The sequence below is a fragment of the Humulus lupulus genome, chromosome 6, assembly GCF_963169125.1.
Source record: "Humulus lupulus chromosome 6, drHumLupu1.1, whole genome shotgun sequence".
Classification (NCBI taxonomy): domain Eukaryota; kingdom Viridiplantae; phylum Streptophyta; class Magnoliopsida; order Rosales; family Cannabaceae; genus Humulus; species Humulus lupulus.
In genome coordinates this window covers 182,541,582-182,563,431 of record NC_084798.1, presented here as the reverse complement: position 1 = coordinate 182,563,431, position 21,850 = coordinate 182,541,582, and the positions used below count along the sequence as shown (strand labels likewise).

Sequence of the window (21,850 nt, the reverse complement as noted above, 5' to 3'; positions counted from 1 at the left end):
GCTGGACTTTGCCATGGCTGAGAATGCAAATAACATTGTCAACAACAATGCAGATATGGGCTATTCAGCTGAAGCCGATCCGCCATTGAGAAACTACGTACTCCCTACTACTACGGGGATACATTCAAGCACTCGTCCTCTTACAGTTGAGGCAAATAATTTTTAGATAAAACCCTCAATTATTCAGATGGTACAAAATTGTGTACAATTTGGGGGGTTACAAAATGAGGGTCCAAATCTCCATATCACGAACTTTTTAGAGTTGTGTGCGACATTCAAAATGAACGAGGTGAGTAATAATGTTATAAGATTAAGATTATTCCTGTTTTTACTAAGAGACAGAGCTAAGAGTTGGTAGAATTCATTACAAGCTAACTCTATAGTTACTTTGGAAGACTTGGCTCAAAAAATCCTTGGTAAATATTTTTCTCTTGCGAAGTCAGCTAGAATAAGAAGAGAGAGTAATAACTTCCATCAGCTGGATGGGGAGTCTTTATATGATGCATGAGAACGTTTTAAAGAGTTGCAAAGGAAATGCCCACATCATGGAATAGAGAAGTGGCTGCTAGTTCATAGATTTTACAATGGTTTGGGAGGAAATACAAGGACAATTATAGATGCAGCATTGGGAGGAGCGTTTATGAGAAAAAGCGCTAATGAAGCATATGAATTATTGGAAGAGACGACCATGAATAACTATAATTGGCCTACCGATCGTGAGAATAAGAAAATAGCAGGAGTCTTAGAGGTTGAACCAATTGCTTCATTGACCGCTCAAGTGGCATCTCTAACCAAGCAATTACGGCAGAATAACCTCCCGCACAAGCAATGCAAGTTCAAAATGTCGTGAGTTGTGAGATTTTTGGGGGACTACATTCTTATGAACAATGCCCGAGCATAGCTAGTTGCTCAACAAATGTTAATAATATGCCTTTGGAATAGGAACAGGTTATTGGTAACTTTTCAAGACCTGCACCCAACACCTACTCCAATTCATATACTCCTACGTGGAAAAATCACCCTAATCTATTTTGGAAAAATAATAAAGGGTTACAACTACAGTATCCACAATATCCACCTCAACAACCCCTTCATCAACCGACATATGGGCTACATTCTAGACCTTATTACAATCCAAACCCACGCCCATCTCATCCACCACATCATCCTCAAATGAACCCACCAACAATGCAGTCAGACCAATTAAATCAATTCATGACAGAGACAAGGTCTTCAATTAGGAATTTGGAGACATAAATAGGTCAATTGGCTAAAGTGTTTTCTAGTAGACAGCAATGGAATTTTCCTAGTTCTACAGAGGTAAATCCTAAAGATCAATGTCAAGCTGTCACTCTGAGAAGTGAGACTAAGTATGATGGACCTACAGTGGATGACAAGGGGAAGAAGACAAAGGATCAACATGTTACTAGTCCAATACGAGAGGGGGTTACTGAAGACCCTCCAAAGACAGAAAAGCCAAAACACACCGAGCCTACACCAAGGATTCCATATCCTCAACGGTTTCGAAAGGTCAATCTTTACAAACAATTCTTCAAATTTCTTGAGGTATTTAAGAAACTTCACATTAACATTCCTTTTGCAGAGGCTCTAGAACAAATGCCTAGTTATGTGAAGTTTATGAAAGAGATATTATCTAATAAGAGAAAAATGGAGGATTATGAAACTGTTGCATTAACTGAAGAGTGTAGTGCAATTATTCAAAAGAAGCTTCCTCAAAAGTTAAGAGATCCGGGAAGTTTCACAATACCTTGCACCATTGGGAAATTTCATTGTGAGAGAGCTTTATGCGATTTGAGTGCAAGAATAAATTTAATGTCACTTTTTGTCACTTAGATTGGGGGAAGCTAGACCCACTACTATTACTCTTCAACTGGTTAACCGTTCATTAACACACCCCAGAGGTTTTATAGAGGACGTTCTAGTAAAGGTAGATAAGTTTATTTTTCCAGCAGATTTCATTGTATTAGATATGGAGGAAGATGATGACGTGCCTATTATATTGGGACGACCATTTTTAGCCATAGGGCAAGCGTTGATAGACGTTCAGAAGGGAGAGTTAAGGCTCAGAGTACAAGGTGATGAGGTTTTTTTTTTAATGTTTTTGAAGCTTTGAAATATCCTTTAGCTAGTGGAAGTTGTTTTAGTGTTAGTGTATTGGAGGAACCAAGTTAAAAGGTCCAGTCTATTGAGGATCCACTTGAGTTGAGTTTGATTGCAAGTCCTAAAGAGTGTGCTGGTACTGAAGCCAGTGAGTATGTTAATTGGTTGAATTCATCAGGGCAAATTCATAAAAAGTAATATGAGGAATTGGGGCAAGTGCCTGACACACCTCTCCCATCTATTGAGAAGCCATCGGTTCTTGAGTTAAAAACTTTACCAGATCATCGTAAGTACGCTTATTTGGGTAAGAATGACACTCTCCCAGTTATTATTTCAGCTTCATTGTTTGTGATTGAAGAAGAGAAGCTTCTTAGGGTGTTGAGGGCTCACAAACTAGCAATTGGTTGGACGTTAGCAGATATAAATGGTATTAGTCCTTCATAAGTGATGCACTGTATATCAATGGAGGAGGATAGTAAGCCTAGTATTGATGCTCAAAGGAGGCTCAATCCTTCAATGAAAGAAGTGTTAAGGAAAGAAATTCTTAAATGGTTGGATGCAAGGGTAATTTACCCTATATCTGACAGTGCTTAGGTTAATCCTGTCCAGGTAGTCCCGAAAAAAGGGTGGTATGATGGTGGTTAAAAATAAGAATAATGAACTTATTACAACTCGTACGTTGAATGCGTGGAGAATTTGTATTAACTACTGCAAGCTGAATAAGGCCACCGGGAAAGACCATTTCCCTTTGCCTTTTGTAGATCAGATGTTAGATAGATTGGCAAGCCATCCTTATTAATGTTTCTTGGATGGGTATTCGAGATACCATCAAATTCCCATAGCACCGGAGGATCAAGAAAAGAATACCTTCACATGTCCTTATGGAACATTTGCCTTTCGGAGGATGCCATTTGGGTTATGTAATGCTCCCTCCACCTTTCAAAGATGTATGATGTCTATCTTTTCACACATGGTGGAAAAATGTATAGAAATTTGTATGGATGACTTTTTAGTCCTTGGGCCCTCTTTTGATGGATGTTTGGCTAATTTGGAAAGTGCTTTGAAAAGATGTGAGGAGTCAAATTTAATATTAAACTGGGAGAAATGTCACTTTATGGTGACAGAAGGTATAGTCTTGGGCCACAAATTTCACGCCATGGAATTGAGGTAGACTGGGCCAAGATATCAACAATAGAAAATTTACCTCCTCCAGTGTCTGTTAAAGGGGTTCATAGCTTTTTAGGCCATGCTGGATTTTATAGGAGGTTCATAAAGGAATTTTCAAAAATTTCGAAGCCTTTATCTACTCTACTTATGAATGGTGTGGTATTTTACTTTGATTCTGACTGTTTAAGGGCTTTTAACACACTGAAGGAGAAATTGGTATCTGTTTCGATTGTTGTATCACCAAATTGGGAACTTCCTTTTGGATTAATGTGTGATGCTAGTAGTAGGAGCGGTTCTTGGACAACGAGTTGATAAGGTATTCTGAACGATTTGTTATGCTAGTTGAACCTTGAATGATGCTCAATTAAATTATGCAACTACTGAGAAGGAATTACTTGCAATTGCATTTGCATTTGACAAGTTCATGCCATATTTAATTGTTAATAAGGTGATTGTTTACACAGATTATTCAGCTATTAAGTACCTTGTGACCAAAAATGATGCTAAACCTCGCCTGATTCGATGGGTCCTATTATTACAATAGTTTGATATGGAAATTCGTGATAAGAAGGGGAAAGAAAATCTAGTTGCATATCATTTATCTAGATTGGAAAAAGGAGAAGAGCATAATGAGAAAGAGGAGCAAATTGATGAAAACTTTCTGGTTGAACAATTATTTTCGATTGAAAGTGAAGAAAAGCTACCTTGGTTTGCGGATTATGTCAATTATTCGGTAGCTAAAGTTGTGCCTCCGGACATGTCAAGGCAGCAACTCAAAAAGTTATATTCCAAAATTAAGCATTATTATTGGGATGAGCCCATTCTCTTTCGTCATTGTGCTGATCAAGTAATTAGAAGATGTTTCCCAGAGGAGGAAATGATTTCCATACTTACTCACTGTCATACTTTACATTGTGTTGGTCACTTTGGAGGAACAAGGACAGCAGTAAAAGTTTTGCAATGTGGGTTTTAATCACCTATGTTATTTAAAGATGCTAGTGTTATATTATTTCATATAATATAATATTAGATTAAATAATGTGACAAAATGTGATTTGTCACACAAATGTGATTTGTCACATCTTGTAACATATTATTGAGAGTCACAAAATTGGACACATGTGTGTGCCCAAATGTGACATATTTTGGAGTTACAAAATCAGTTACAAATTTGTAACTCCCAAATATTACCCAATAATGTGTATATTATATGTTACACATTTGAGATTGGATTTTATAAAACCATTATGAAATATGGCTGTTGGAGATATGATTTTAACCCCAATAATGTGTTTTGGGAGTTACAAAATCATTTGGGAGGGTTTGGAACTGTTTGGAAAAACAACACATTTTCAAGTGTTGAAAATGGGCTGTGGCCGCGGCCACTGAATGATGGTGGCCGCGGCCTGGGGGACAGAGAGCAGTGGCCGCAGCCACTGATGTCCCTAGCTGCGGCCACAGGTGCATTTCAGGCCAAATTTTCAGTTTTTTCCAAATGTGTTGAACGGTTCTAAAAACCCAAATAACTCCCAAATCTAAATTATAATTCCATATTAATCCAATTAAACATTGGTAACAGCCATGGGGGTTGGTGGAATTTGAAATTCAATGGGTATCTCAAACTCTATAAATCGGAGCCTAATGCTCACTTGTATGACACACCATTTTTTCATCCACAAAGCATTTGGCTGAAAAATACACCTTGAGGCTTGATTATTCCGGAGAGCTATTTCCTTGAGAGATCCCTTAGTGGTTAGAGAATATGGGGAAATAAGCTTTTGGACAAAGGTCTTGAACCTTGTTCAAGTTGGTGATCCCCACTACTCTACACTTTGGTTGTGTGAGTGTTTGTTTGTGTTTTCATTCTTTTGTTCTTCTTGTTCTTCTTATTTACTTGTATTACTATAGTATTGAGTTTGTAATCTTCTTCTTCTATATCTTTCTAGTTACTTGTATTTTGAGCAATTGAGTTGTAATATTTATTTAATCAATTACCTTGTCTATTGTAATTTTTGCATAGAGTTGTATATTGGTTTTTCCACTTTTCCATTGAGCAATTACAAAATATATTTTCTAATAGCTAGTGTCTTTGTTAAGAGTTGTGATCGTTGCCAAATGACTGGTAATAAATCGAGAAGAGATCAAATGCCAATGACTGGAATTCTGGAAGTTGAGTTGTTTGATGTGTGGGGAATAGATTTTATGGGGCCTTTCCCATCATCCTATAATAATAAGTACATTTTGCTGGCAGTAGATTATGTTTCTAAATGGGTGGACGCTGCAACAACTCCTACTTGTGATGGTAAGGAGGTGCTTAAATTTCTTCATAAAAATATTTTTACTCGATTTGATACTCCAAGAGCAATTATTAGTGACAGAGGCAGTCATTTTTGTAACAAATCATTTACAACACTATGTGCTCGTTATGGAGTTCATCATCAAAAGGCCATGTTTTAGCATCCACTTGCTAATGGTCAAGCTAAAGTGTCAAACCGAGAGATTAAAAGTATTTTAGAGAAAACTGTAAACATATCAAGGAAAGATTGGTCGAAAAAGCTTGATGATTCACTGTGGGCATATCGCACAACCTTTAAAACTCCGATTGGTATGTCACCATATCGGTTGGTGTTCGAGAAGACATGTCATTTACCAGTATAACTTGAGCACTGAGCATATTGGGCGATATAAAAGATGAATGTTGATTTATTTATGGAAGGACAGAATAGGCTTCTTGAGCTGAACGAGTTTGATGAATTTCGAAATGAAGCTTATGAAAATGCAATGATTTACAAAGAAAATTCTAAGGCTTTTCATGATAAAAAGATAATTAGAAAGGATTTCCAACCGAGAGATAAAGTATTGTTATTTAATTCTAGATTGAAGTTGTTTCTAGGAAAACTAAAGTCTAGATGGTTGGGACCATTCACAGTTATTGTCTCATTACCTTATGGAGCGGTACAAATTCATATCGAGAAAACAAGACATTTTAAAGTAAATGGTCAGAGATTAAAGCATTATTTGGAAGGACCGGTGGAAAAGTGCAAATTTGTGATGGTTTTGGAACCCCTCTAAACGGGGTATTCAGCGTCCCACTAAATGACGTTAACGACAGTGCTATAGGAGGCATTCCTATACTTTATTTTAGTTTTTGTTTTTATTTTTAATTAGTCGAACAATTTTATTTAATTTCATTTTGGATTTTTAAAGATTTATTTATTTTAATTTATTTTTAGTTCAAAGTCTGTAACAAAAAAAAAAATCGTGCAAATTGTGAAAATGATGTTTTTCAATTAGTCTGCAGGTCAAGTCGCTACTTGAACTTGTAAGTCGCAGCTTTAACACAAGTCAGAAAACATGGAAATTGAAGGAGGGGGCGGGTCGCGACTTGAGCTTATAAGTCGCGACCCTAGGCCAAGTCATAGAGCATATGGTTTTATTGAACAGGGGCGGACCGCGACTTATTTAGGCTGAGTCGCAGTGCCTGCGAAACAGAGACTTGAGAAAATTTGAGGCGGGTCGCAACTTGCTCTGCCTGGGTCGAGTATACGAGTACATCTTTTTAGTATTTTCTACACCTAAATAGTTATAATTTATAATTTTTTTTATTTAACGGTGTACATTGTAATTATTTAGCACATCCTTCAAATTTTTTAATAATTCTGAATGATTTACCATAAAAAAAAAGGTTCAAACAGTTTATTTTATATTTACATGCATATACAAAAAAAGTACAAGTGCAATAAACTTTTAAACCATATTGTAATGACGGTAAATTATTCAAAATTTAACACACATGTTCACCCTTGGACTCTACAATTTGCCAAAAATATATATACATCATAATATGTACAAGGAAGAAATTGAGATGTCATGCCAAAAGCTCTCACTACTATACTTACCACTTATGGGCTACGTAAGTATATCAATAATTAAGCTTACAATTTTTTTACACTGGGAAAAGACCGTTCAAACTTAGAATCTCTTCTGTGCAAGAAAATGTAGTTCTACACATTAGTGTAGGATTATGACCACAAAACATCACAAGGCTACATTGATATTTTTAGAATAAATTTAATATTTATTCTATTTAAACTACAATTTAGTTAAAAATAAATTTAGTCAATCATATTTTTATAAATATATGGCAAATAATGAGAAAGATACAATCATTTTCAAATCGCTAAAGCTACATATGACGATGTTACTATACTCCACGAAATAGAATATAATTGCTAAAGATACTTATTTGTGGTTAATTAATTTACTATTATTATTATAAATTTAAATAAGATATTACTTTTTTATTTATAATAATATGTTCATATCTATTTTTTTAGACTTTTTTCTATATTGAAGATATTTTATAAAAAATTTCTTTTTGTATATAAATTTAAATAATTATTTTTAAAATTAATTAAATATTTTTCTCGATCGATATTATTAAATATATTATTATTATTATTATTATTATTATTATTATTGTAACCATAACCGCTCCATTAACCATTGAGGATGATATATGTATTAATCAATCAAAAATATAGAATAACCATGATTACCCGTATCCGTTGATAACAACAAAATAAGTGCAAAAAATTCTTAATTAAATAAAATGATCATCAATTTAATTTTATATTTTATAATTTAAATATGAAAATAAAATAATATCCTAAGTATGAAACATAAAATCTAATAATATTAAAAAAAATTATACATTCATAATTTTTTATGTAACATATAGTATAACATAAAAAAATCATTTAGTTTATATTAATATTTGTAGAAATATATTATATTTTTAATAATATATAAGTACTGTAAAAGTATATTTATATATAGAAAAATAAGGGAATTAGCGGAAAAAATACTCAATGTTTTGAAGAACTAGTGATTTAGTACCAAATCTTTTTTTTTTTGTTAGGAAAGTACAAAATGTCCACTTTCGTTGGTATCCATTGGTACCCATCCGTTAAGTTCTGTTAAAAGCTAATTGGGTGTACATGTGGCACCCTATTATTTCTCAAACTCATAAATTTAAAAAACAAATTGAATTTACAATGAAAAAAATAAATAAAATACATTTATTTTTTTTAAATAAATTTTTTTTTTTAATTTTTTTTCTTCTTCAATGTATCATCATGTGTTCAACTTCTCCATTGACAAAAAAAATTAATTTTGGAAAACCCAAATTTTCATCACCATCAACAAAATATGAGAATTAAAATTCAAATAGAGGAAACCCCTCTTTTCCCCTCTCTCCCTGATACTCTCACTCCTCCCTCTCATCTCTACACTGGGGGCCCTATCAACCAGCACCTGTACCGATGGAAACAACAAGAGAGTCTAGGTGTTGCTCCCCAAACTTCGTTGATTGAAGGCAGGAGAAGGCGTCGTCGACTGAGCTACCCATTAACGAAAAAAATGGCAGAGAAAAACCCCAAGGTCGAGACAAGCACAATGCTACCGTCCGAGTAAAACGAGGGTTATTGGCATCCAACCACCATGCGCGTGGGCCAGGGTCGTTTCTCGGCGGCCATGTCTGCAATGGATTGGGTTGCAGCCCTGTGATGAAGAAGATGAAAGAAAATGGGTGAGGGAAAGAACATAGGGAAGATGAGGGAAGAAGAGAGAGAAAGAGTAATTAAAATTTATGTTTTTTTATTTCTAAATTTTATTTTTAGTTTTTATATTTTTTATTTGAAATATATTTTTATTTTAAATTTAATTTAATTTAATTTTTTTAAATATTATGAAGTGGACCAATTATGTAGTGCCAAGTGTATATCCATCAGTACTTAACGGATGGGTGCCGACGGAAACCAATGGAAGTGGACATTAGGTACTTTTCCCACAAAAACAATTGATTACTAAATCGCAAGTGTTTCAAAATATTTGGTACTTTTGCCGCTAATTCCCCTAAGAAATATAAAAACTAATTAAATAATATAATTATTATATATATATATATCAGGGAAGGTATGGGGCACATTATGCTAATACCGTACCCAGATATGTGCGTGGCAGTAATTCCCTACCCCAGTCATTTTCTCCCTTTGAATCCCCATTTTGAAGTATTAAACTATCGGGAGGCTTTGTGGGCTACACATGAGTGAATGCAACTTATAGTGTGACATATGGAAATTGTTGTATCCGAGTTTCACATGCCGCCTGTAATGTCCCAAAAATCCCTAATGTGGCTTAGAGCCTGGATTAGGGGGCCAGGAGGGCCATAATTTATTTATTATCCAATTAAATGATTATATGCATGATTATGTGAGTTGTATTATTACATGATGATAATTGCATGTGGGTCCATTTTTCATTGTAAGGGTATTTTAGTAATTTGGCCCGTTGAGGGCATATATGTATATTTTCATGCATGTTGGGGATATATGAATGAGGCCACATTATTATGCGGATATGTTCAGGCTATTCGGCATGAGACGATCTTAAAATGCAAGTTAGCAGTTTGGTCATAACGGGGTTATTTACCAGGCTCGGGGTGAGTCTCGGGGTAATTTGATGATTAGTACATTACCGAGTATTAAAGGGTAATGAGATATGATTTAATTATTATTTGAGAATATTCAGAATAACAGGAATTGGGGGACGTTAATTAAGATTAGCGGGATAAGTGGAAAATGATTAGTTTGTCCTTGGGGGTTGTTAAGGAAATAAGTTAGGCTTGGGGGCATTTTTGTCATTTGACCTTAGGATATATTTAAACTTAATAGATGGTTGTAGAAGGGTCAAAGCTGAAGCAAAACAGAGACACTTTCTTCCTCCTCCACGATCATCTTCTCTTTTCTCTTTTCCTTTGAATTTTGAATCTAAGATTGAGGGAATCAAGGGTTGTGAGCTTAGGTTATTGGTTCAACTTTGGAAGGGGTTCAATTCAAGTCAGGGGTACGAATTCTAAGCTTTATTTTTTTGGTTTTGCTTTGTTTTGAAGTTAGTTTTTGAACTATAATTTTTTTATCATAGAAGTCGTTATTTGAGGTGGTTTTAAATGGTTTAAAGCTTGGGTTTTGTTGGTTGAATGATGGGTAAGTTTTGGTAATGCTTGGGTGTGATTTCTGGGTTGTTTGGTGAAGGTTTTTGGCTGGTTTTAATGAAGAAAATGGCAGGGGTGTTGTGTTCGTGGGGTCAAGTCGTGACTTGACCCAGGCAAGTCGCCACCCGCCCCTGGTACCCAGGCAGAGTGCTCTCTGACTTGGGGGCACACCGCGACTCACTAGGCTAAGTGGTGGCCCGCCCCTTCCTTTTGTTCCAGGGAGGTGTTTTCAAGGGTTTAGGCTCGGGGTTTTATTTCCTAAGGCTCGGGATCGAATCTACTAACCGTTTTAGTACGATTCGAGGTCCCGGGAGCGAGGTTTAGACCATGAACCTTTTATGATTTATTTTATTAATGGAAATTCCATATTTGGTTATGACTAGGTGACCGCTAAGGGACCAAAGGATTGATCCTTCTCAAAGGTCGTTCGTTTATTATTTCACGCTCCAACCAGAGGTAAGAAAACTGTACCCAGTATGTGACATGCATGGTTATTGAAGAAGCATGTTGAGTGCTCTATATATTGACATTGATTGCATAATAAGTGCATAGCAGCTTTGGTTATCTGTGTATGGCACTGACCTATGACTCAGGAAACGACAATGGAGCCATTACTGATTGTGAAGTTGTGACTTATTAGTCAAGTTCGGCAGTAGTACTGAGCACTGGTCGTATGGTATTGGCTTATGAGTTAAGAATGGTATTAGCGTGTTTAACGCAAGCCGAAAAGATTAGATCTGATTGACATAAGCATTATCAACATAAGTATGAAATGCTTGACCGATCTCAATTTCGATGAAAACAAAAGTGCTTGTCTAGTCTAAAGGCTAGTTACTTAGAGCCAGAGTCAAAAGGCTCAGGTGACCGTAATGTCACATGGTTTAGGGTGCGGAGCCCAAGTTCGTGACTCATTAGTTATTTATCTGTTTGGGCTGCAAGCCCCAGCATGATTACTAGAATCATTATTGATATTCATTTATCTGATTGGGCTGCAAGCCCCAGCATGATTATCAGAATCATTATTGATATTTGTTTATCTGATTGGGCTGCAAGCCCCAGAATGATTACCATAATAATTTATTGATATTACATACATGTAGTAATAAGTTTTCTTGTTGAGCCTTGGCTCATGGGTACTATGTGGTAAAGGTAAAGGGAAAGAAAAGCTCACCCAGCCTTGAGTGGAGAGCTTAGGTGGCAATGTGTACATATGCGGCCGCTTGACCACCACGGCCAAGGTGTTTCTTAGAGGAACTAGTGGTCATCCCTATTTTTGCCGCTTAGGTCGGCGGGTTGTAATTTTTACACTGTAATGACCATTTTGGATTGTAAATACTTTTATGGGCCCATGTACAGTTTTATGTTTTAAATAAAATATATCCATTCCTTTTGATAGAGATTTTTCACCTTAGCCTATTAATAACACCTAGATGCACATTTATAACCAAATGACTCGTATAGTGAGTTAAGCACTGTTTAAAGTTCATAGTAACAGTCTTGGAGTAACTAGGGTGTTACACCGCCATTGTCACTAGTTCTGAATCCAAGTGATGTTGGATTAAGCCAATTTTCTCCTCTCGATGGACATCACCCAGATGTCGATTACGAAGACCCTTCAATTAATGGCTTGTGTTAGTTTTTTTTATGGCTTGGATAACCTTGAAAGCAATTAGTTAGTTAATATTATTATTTTAGTTTAAAAGACTATTATTTAATTAGTGTTGTCTGTATTTTCATCGACTGGCACGTGAGAAAAATTATGGCTGATTAAGACTCCACAAAAGTCGTTTAAAGCACCAAAAAAGTCATTTAAGGCTCCACGGAAGTTGTTTAAGACACCACAGGAACTGAGTCTAGTTCTTATCACCGTTTACCACCATCAGAGGAGTACATCCTCTAAGGGAATTACCTCCCGAGAGTGTTTTCAAAGAGTATTGCTCCAAGTCTCACAGTGTGATCACTTCACCCATGATCATTCCTCCAAACACTAAAGAACCCTTCTCTAGACTAGTAGAACAGTTTCCAAGTGTCAAACAAAGAGACATCCTTGACCATAGATAACTATCTAACACCAAACTATCACAGAGATCATGATGTCGATCTTGTACACGCAGCAAAGAATATATCTCACGATGTTGCCTAACATGGGAAAACGTATAGCTACCACCCTAACACTATAAGAGGTGTTTTCCCCAATAAAGCAATGGGCTAAGACTCCTCATACTGGGCCCACACGAGATATTCTTGGGCCCGCGAGCTTAGTAAATGCAAAATGTTCATTTATGTAATAACAACCCTCATTAAGAGAGGATAATCATAATCAACTCCAATTAATGAGCTTGATTGTCTTAGCTGCCTATAAATATAGCTAGGGCACACATTTTAAAGGATCCAATTTCCATTTTTCAGTGTGAGCACAAATGCTGCCGGAAAACCCAAGAGAGCATGAGTTGTGCAAAATCTTCATCATCCTAATTCAAGTGACTCATAGACTAGGGTTAATTAATAACCTGAACCATGTAAAATATGTGTTCTATTTTCTTTTTTTTTTCTAAGTTTCTCTCTTATTTTAGTTGTTAACGATAAAGTCAGTCAACATTTTTTTGTTTTCATTGAGAGCTTGAAGAAATCAAGAGTTTCCACAATGGTGAACACTCGAGGATGAAAACCTCCCTATTGCAGTGGGAGGAGAGCAGGTCTATCCACCTCATATGGGCATTCTGGAGGTGGAAGTTAATGATATGTATGATGGAGATGGTCGAGACAACGAGCCTACACGCTCATCTTAGTCTGAACAATGACTCAAAGTGGTGGTTTTGAAGAGCCAAATCGCCTCCCAATAAAGAGAAATGGAGGTGCAGAGAAGCAATATTGTCGCCTTGCAGAAGGTGGTGAATGCCATGAGGGCCATGTTGGCAGCACAAGGGCTGCAAGTGAAAACCAGTCGAAGTGCCACTTGTGCAGCTAGTTGATGTGCCACCTGTATGACCCATTGACGTGGCACAAGAACAGCCAACTGGAGTGCCACCTATGCACCCAACTAGAGTACCACCGGTCCACCTAGCTAATGTGGGGGGAGAAAGAGCTAAGGCTCCCCACAAATAGAAGAGAGCTCAATGAGCCTCTAAGCCTCTTGACATTCTAATGAGGGTGAGTGATCTGGAAGCAAATCACAGATTCCGAGGAGACCGCCATGCCCACAATTTTTTAGGAGCCCACGACATTCCGCCTCTAGAAAGAGAACCCTTCATGCCCCAATAGCCTTGGGGAAACTCAGGGCTAGGAGCCAACAGGAGAGAGGTCTCCATGGACCGATGGCGTCATATCAACATATTGGTAAGAAACTACTATGTCAATTCTGACGGGGAAACAGAAGTAGCTAGGATTTCTCGAGGAAATTTGTTACGGGCGCCCCCAGCTTGACTTGGGAGATAACCTCAATGCTCGAAAGAATAAGGCCGTGCCCGAGGACCTCCACGGGATATACCCTTAACTTGATCTCTAAGATAACTTGAATGCTCATAGAAAAGAAGTGATGTCCGACCATGGGACACACCCGACACACAGTGCCAATAACAATACTCTCCTGGTGGAGCTGGAGAGTCTAAAAAAGATAATGCATAAGATGGCTAAGAAGTAGGGTCATGACTCAAACTCTGGGGATGAAGACGTAGAGCCATGTCCCCATCACATAGTTGAAGCCCCATTGCCTAGAGGCTTCAAAATGCCCGACATTACCCCGTACAGCAAGATGATGGACCCATCCAACCAACTGTCCGAGTTTAATTAGTTCATGTCTGTGCACCGCTTCTCCAAGGACTCGAGATGTTACTACTTCCCATTAAATTTCACTGGAGCAATAGACGAATGGTTCAAGAAGCACAGACCAGGTTCTATCAACTCCTGGTCCTAATTGTCATCCGAGTTCCAGAGACAATTCATCGTGGCACAGAAGGTTAACTTCGAGGTTAATTCCTTGGGTAATATCATGAAAGGGTTGTTTGAGACCCTTAAAGAAAACATTAAGTGATTTAAGGAGGAATCTGGAATGATCAAAAAGGTCGATGATGGTCAACAGTTTATGGCCTTAGAGGCTGGTATCCGAATAGGTTCTCCGATATGGGACAATCTCACAAGAAGTGGATGCCACAGGCTCAATGACTTTATTCTTCGGGCCCAAGAATACATACACTGGGAAGATGCCTAGATTGAAGATTTTTTAGCGCATATTTCCATTCTAGCTCCTACCATCCTTGTAGCTACAATGTCAAACTTCCACTTCTTGCCATGCACTCCCACACAGACGAGTGTGATGAGTGCTCCACAATACAATACCACTACTCCACAATTCAGAACAACACCATGCCTATCGGGTACAAAGTAGCTCCCACTAGATTCAATGCTTATCAACCTACTTTCAGTACTAGAGTAGCTACCCCGTCCCAGTCAACATCGCTTAGTGAAGGCTCAAGGTGGAAGTAAGTGCGGGGGCAAGAGCAAAGGGAGCAAGAAAGCGAAGAAGGCTCCTGAGGAGAAATACTCAGCCTAGTTTTTTGAGTACACTGATCTAGTCGATACTCAGAAAACATATATTTTTCCACGGAACAACAACTCCACTACTGGAGGCTTCAGCCCATCTAGAGAGAAATGGAGAAGAAGGATGCATGGAAATTCTGCAAGTACCACAACGACATTGGTAACAATACCAATGAATGTAGGCAGCTGCGCGATGATATAGAGAATCTCATCAAGTTGGCGCATCTACACCAATACACCAGGAGTGGTACATGCCTTGTGCAGGCTCCCTTAGGAGCACCACCCCAAATCATTTGGGGGAACCTCCCCAAAACCAAGGCCAAGTACCCGCTACTCTACAGCCTATGGCCTAAGATCCTCCTTCGATGAACGAGAGAGTGGGGACCATCTCAGGAGAACTCCATCTAGAGGTTTGTGCACTGGTCCAACTTCCGGAACAGATGATGATGAAGTTTGTGCACTGGTCCAATTTCCAGCACAGATGCCTCGGATGACGGACCAAGTCATCACGTTCACTGAGGTATTGACCCAAACATGACAAGTATTGATCCAAACACGGATTGCAAACAAAATAGTTGCAAACAAAATAGTTGCTCGGATCCTGGTGGACAATGGCAGCTTGGTGAACATCCTATTCAAGCAAAACTTCGAGAGAATAGGATTGATGACATGTGATCTCGCCCCGTGCACTTTGACCCTCTACAACTTCTTGGGCGAAGAATTATTCCCAATGGGCCAAATCAAGTTTCGAGTGATACTCGAAGAAGTTCCTAGACAGGCCTTCAAGTACTGCACGTTCATGGTAGTGGAGTGCTTCTCTACATACAACGCCATCTTGGGCCTTAGTGGAATTTGGAGCAGCCATTTCCATTAGACACTTCTGCATGAAATTCCCCACTGAAGCGGAAATTAGGACAGTTTGAGGGGGCCGGAAAGAGGCACGTTAGTGCTACAATGTGTCCCTCAAACACCCAATAGTGGTGATTGTCGCGGCAACTCCCGAGCAGAATCCTTCAAAGGATATGGAGGTCCAGGCTATCCTCAAAGAGTGAATGGAGCCCAATTAATTGGACCCTCGAGTTGGAAATGACAGGGCAATACAACTTTTGGAGGAGATAGTGGAAGTTTTCCTCAATGAAGCCATCCCAGAAAAGAAACACAAAGGTTGGGTGAAACCTCAAGGTAGAAGTCCAAGAAGCAATGCTAAACTTTCTTTGTGAGAACAAGGACGGGCTCGCCTGGTCCTACACAAACATGACAAGTATTGACCCAAAAATCATCTACCATGCCTTGAATGTGGATCCCAATGTTGCCCCAGTGCAACAATAGAGAAGACATATTGACCTGACAAAGGCGGAAGCGCTGAGAGCAGAAGTCGAGAAGCTTTTCGGGAATAGGTTTATTCGGGAGGCCCAATATCCAAAGTGGGTGGAAATTTTGGTGCTTGTCCCAAAGCCTAACAAGACTTGGAGGACATGCATCAATTTTACTGACCTCAACAATGCCTTCCCAAATACTGCTTCCCCTTGCCAAAATCAATCAGATGGTGGACACTACTTCCGGGTATGAACTTTTGACTCTCATGAATGCATACTCGGGTTATAATCAGATTTCCATGTATGTTGCAGACCATGAGCACACCAGTTTCCGAATAGTTAAGGGTGTCTACTGCTACAAGGTGATGTCATTTGGCCTAAAGAATGTAAGAGCCACTTATCAAAGATTGGTGAACAAGATTTTCAATAACCAGCTTGGTCGGAACATGGAGGTGTATGTGGACAATATGCTGGTCAAATCCAAAACATCCCTGAATCATGTAATATACTTGGCGGAAGCTTTCTCAGTCCTTTGCATGTTTAGGATGAAGTTAAATCCACAAAAAATGCACATTTGGGGTAGCCTCCACGAAATTCCTAGGATTTGTTGTGAGTGCCCGATGAATAGAAGCGAATGCCGAGAAAATTTGAGCAGTGATCAAGATGCCACCCCTTAGAAAGCACAAATACGTGCAAAGTTTGACCTGACAAACTTAAAGACCTTGGACCATTAAAACTACTGAGACATAGCTATTATTTTCGAATACATACATAAAATAATAGAACTTTATTAGAAAATCCAAAATACGGGATCCCATTGTTATTACATAAAATCATAAACAAAACAAAAAAACATTTAACTAATTGTTCAAATACTAAATACGGAAAAACATAAATACATAATTGAAAAGACTTGAAACAAAATGCCATCCTCGATCTTTCCCATTAATCCATTCATTCAGTCCTCTCCCAATACACATGCCAAAGTTTCCATGAATCTGTCCCGCCTTGGTAATAACAAAGGTTATTATTTTCTCATAAGCTCCTTAAATATGATCTTAGGTTAGATTTAGTTATGACTTGAGTTGTGGAATAAAGATTTCTTTAAGCTTAAATTATTTAAGTTATGATTTTATGAATTAGAAATAATTATAGTTTGGGTAATTATAATTATTTTAGCATATGCTTAAATTAGTGTATAGTTTTATTAAGTATTTAAATGCACATGTTATTTGATGTATTAAGAAGTGAACATGTGACATTAAACTAAGTCCAAGTATTAGAATTAAAATGAAAACCAAAATAGCTTAGTCTTAGGCTTGGCTCAAAAAAAGGAAGGATTTGAATTTTTTTTTTTTAAAATCTTAAAGATAGGAAAGATTAGATCTATTTGAATAAAGTGACTATGTGTCAAGAAGAGTTAGATAAGTAAATGCAGTTTTCGTAACTTTAGGGTGCTGTAAGTTCGGGCCTAGTTTTGACCTATTTATATTACGATTTTGGAAAAATAGTATTTCTAAAAGGTTGTAGATAATTTAATTAGCTATCGAACGGTATATAAATAGCCTAAATCGAACGTTTACAGCTTCAGGTATGTTAATTTTACTACAGAAGGGTCCAGAGTTACGAGATATAGGATAGTAGTTTGGACTTCGACTAAAGTTTGAACCAAATGGAGACTATGTGGCATACTTGGAGATGATGTAGCAACAAGAAGGGAGTAAGACTAGGCTGACCAAAACCATATAGTGGAGGGAAGGTTTTATTTTTTAAATTTAAGTTGAATAGTGTGGAGAAAATCAAGGAAGGGAGTTGGGGTTTGAAGCCTATAAATAGAGACTTACCCTTCACCATTTTTCTCACACTCAAAAACTCTCAAAAACCTCTCATATCAAAATCCATAGTCCAAAAAGCTCTCTCCATTTTTCCATAAACACTCTACATAGCCATAGCCGAAACACTAGTCATTTTAGTGCTCAGGATCTTTTTCTTCTATTTTCTTTATTTTGCCTTAAACACTATTGCCTTTCTAACCCCTATTATAGTCGAAATATTTAACCCCATCAAGCAAGTATATAGCCAAAATCTACCCAAGTATCCAAACTCTTTGTGTTGTTGTTGGAGATAGACAGTAGAGAGAAGACTCGGGATTTCATCATTTTGGTTCTAGGTTGAAGGCATGACTTTATGAGGTTTAGAAAATTCTTGAAAGTATAGTTTTATTATAAGACTCTAATATAAATATCTTATGTTGTATTTAAGGTTGATTGGATGTTTTTTATAGCAAGCAATCTCTTCTCTTTCTTTTTCTCTCCACACTCAAGGTAAGGAAAATAGGTTAGATTATATGTGTTATGATATGTTTATATGCTATGATATGTTATGTGCTATGTTTGTAGTCACTTGGGACTTATAGTTGCTTAGATAGCAAATCCCAAGATTTTTTTTATCATTATCATGGAGTAGAGTTATGATTTACCCTACCTTGATTAGTAGACTGAGGACCTAGAGCGGGATTGAAAACTCCTAAAACAAAACAATAAGATCCATAAGTTTTTTTAAAGAAATGGAGATGAAAAGAAGATCTAAACCATAAAGATAGAAACTTACCGAAAACCTTAAGTTTCGAGAAACTCAAACACCTAACCAAAAGCCATTATAACAAGTTAGGATTTTCAAGAAAATGAAAAGAATAAGAGGAACTAATGATGAACTAAACCTGAGGATAAATGATACCTTGGATAGATTAGAACTTCGGTCTACACCTCAATACCAAAATATCACTCTATCTTACTTCCCAATTGTTTATAAAAGCTTAGATTGGAAAGCTTTTAATCTCAAAACCCTATCGTTTCTCTCTAGAATAAATTTAGCAGCTTGAAGGTTATGAACAATGCTTGAATGATGATGAAAAAGGCTGAGTGAAATGTCCTATTTATAGAGTTCAATGAGTGAAACTAACCCCTTTTAAAATGAATAAATATTGAATAATAATTGAATAAATTTGAATTTTCTATTCAACAGATGCCTAGAACTCGGTCAAAAACGTTCAAGAGTGAGTCCAAATTATTTTATATCGGCATACGCAGATATTTTAAACACGTTTTTGCACACTTCAAGTTTGTTAAAACAATTTTCACTGAATAAAATGTGATCCTAACAGCTGCTGGAAAGTTCTAGACCTTCTAGATCTATCCTTTATTAATTTATTCATCTAAAATGCTTAAATCCTTAATAAACATACAAGTGACAGGTGTCGCGTTCTTAATTATTCTATCTAAACTTTAGGTTATAATTAAATAATATTTCTAGGACCAGCTATATTAATCAAGCCTTATGTTAAAATTAATATTTCAAAACTATAGGTTAAACTTATAAAATTCATAACTATTTCTACGATTTTCCAACTAAATCCCAGCTTGAACCAATAATCACAAAAACTAAAATACTACAAGCTATTACTACTACTACTATTATTGTCTAGCTAAGTAAAATTCTAAGACGCTACAACCCGCCTCTAAAGGGTCACGACACGCCTCTAGGAAGAAAGCCCCGAACCTTAAAAGCACAGCGTACACATTGCGGCGCAGCCTACCAAGCACCGAACCGCCAAGGCTGTTCATAGGAACCCCCAGCGTCTCTAAGTTCATGTGCGCCGCGACGCTCTAAGAACAGTGCCATGACGCAACCCCGTGAACCAGAAATTTCTTGCAGTTTCAGAAATCGCAAATCGAATCAACCCACACGAAAAATATCATTAATACCACTTAGAAACATTATAAAGGTAGCATCAAAACACATTAAAAATCCTCAAAATCCCAAAACCAGGGACTGCCCAAAAACAAACCAAAACAACTAAAAAACTTCAAACATGATTGGATTACCTTATAGATATCAAACTCGCAGCTGGATTCCCTAGCCTAGCAGCTCCTAATCCTCAACAGCAAGCCTCCAAATTCCACCAATGATATCTCCATGATCAAGATTTGAAAGCTTTTAAAATTTCTTCTCAAGAGAACGCTTAGAAAAGGGAGAGAGAGAGAGAGAGAGAGAGAGAGAAAATCTGTACGGGACAGAGTTACCAAACTCTAGAACTTAGCCCACTCTCTATCTAAACGTCATAAAAGACCAAATCGCTCCTGCCTCTTAAGTCCTACACCTAAGCTCACAAGGGCACATTAGTCATTTGACATCAATCCCCACTAAACCTCAACATTTCACTTAAAATTCCCAATTAATCACACTAATCTTCCGAAAAATAATATTTTCCCTCAATTATAACTCATACTCCAATACCTCCGATAATTCACCAAATTACGAAAATACCCCTAGGCTCACCCTAAGCCGGGTATTAATCACCATTGTGACTTTTTAGCCAAATTTCTCACTAGGATCACCTCGTGCCACACATCTCAAATATTTCCACATAATAATGTGGTCCCACTCACAAAGCACATATAATTACAGATATACCCTCAGCGGGTCAAAACTACGAAAATGCCTTTTTTAACAGAAACGGGCCTATAAGCACATTTAATAAACTTAAACATGCATAAACAGTCATATCATTATATAATTCATATAATTCACATATGTATCACAATTAGATCATATTAACATGTAAACATCCAATTATGCTTTCCTGGCCCAGTAATCAAGATAGTAAGCCTTATTAGCAAATTTGGGACGTTACAACTATCCCTTCCTTAAAAAAAAAAAAAATCCTCAAAATTTATTCAAACATCTCGAGATAATGGTTCCTCGCATCTGACTCTAACTCTTGAGTCATTTATTTACCTCGGTAATTCTTTATATTTCCCCCACTATGGTTACAATCTTATTCCTTAAAGACTTTAGTCTTTCTCTCCCGCTGGCCTCTAATATTCAGTCCTCACTTGCTAAAGGATTAGGCACTTAGCCATCAATATATACAGATTTAAGGTCTTGATACACATTCATAATCCTGGATATAATGAGCATGGGGTGGTATAAAATTCATCCAGAATTTCCATCTTTATGCTAGCATCCACCGGAACACGTATCATTTTCAAACAACCAAGATAGTATCCACTATATCATCCTTGCATATCGGTCCACCACATGATAATATTAATACCATGGCGTGATAATAAACCTATATTTCAACTTTTGGAAACTCAGTTTGCATCCATCAGTTTAGACAAACCTCAAGTCCTCATGTTGCTTCAATCTAGGGTATCGTAGTCGTCGAAGATGCTTCAAGTAAATGTCGATGTGTTTCGCTAGTCCCACAGTATTTCTAACCTCTAAAGTGTTCCTTTGGCCAATGCTTTACCGCTTCCATATTTACTAAACCAAGAATGATCACCTCATTCCCATAATGTGACCCCAACCATGAATCGAAGAAATCCGAACTCATCCCTCCCAGAACCTTACCTGTAATCCATGCTTCCTTCATCTCTGAAATATCACCGAAGATGTTGCTTGTGTTCCGCCTCTGACTGGAAGTAGGCCAAATCATTCTCAATAAATCGAAAATAAAAATTGTCCAAATCATCCTTGAACTCTCTATTTGTCAGACCCATGCTGGTCACTAGAGCATTGGTCAGTTCAAAAGCCTTCACTGAAAATCCACGACTTCCATACTTGATGCGAGAGGTAATTATTTAAATGTCCT

General features: G+C 37.3%; 1 non-coding gene across 1 annotated transcript; it reads right to left on the bottom strand.

The window, feature by feature from the left end:
* Positions 1 to 445: 445 nt before the first annotated feature.
* Positions 446 to 552, bottom strand: LOC133787387 (small nucleolar RNA R71). The gene has a single exon (XR_009872413.1). It is a non-coding gene; the product is annotated as a small nucleolar RNA R71 (small nucleolar RNA).
* Between the last annotated feature and the right edge of the window lie 21,298 nt (positions 553 to 21,850).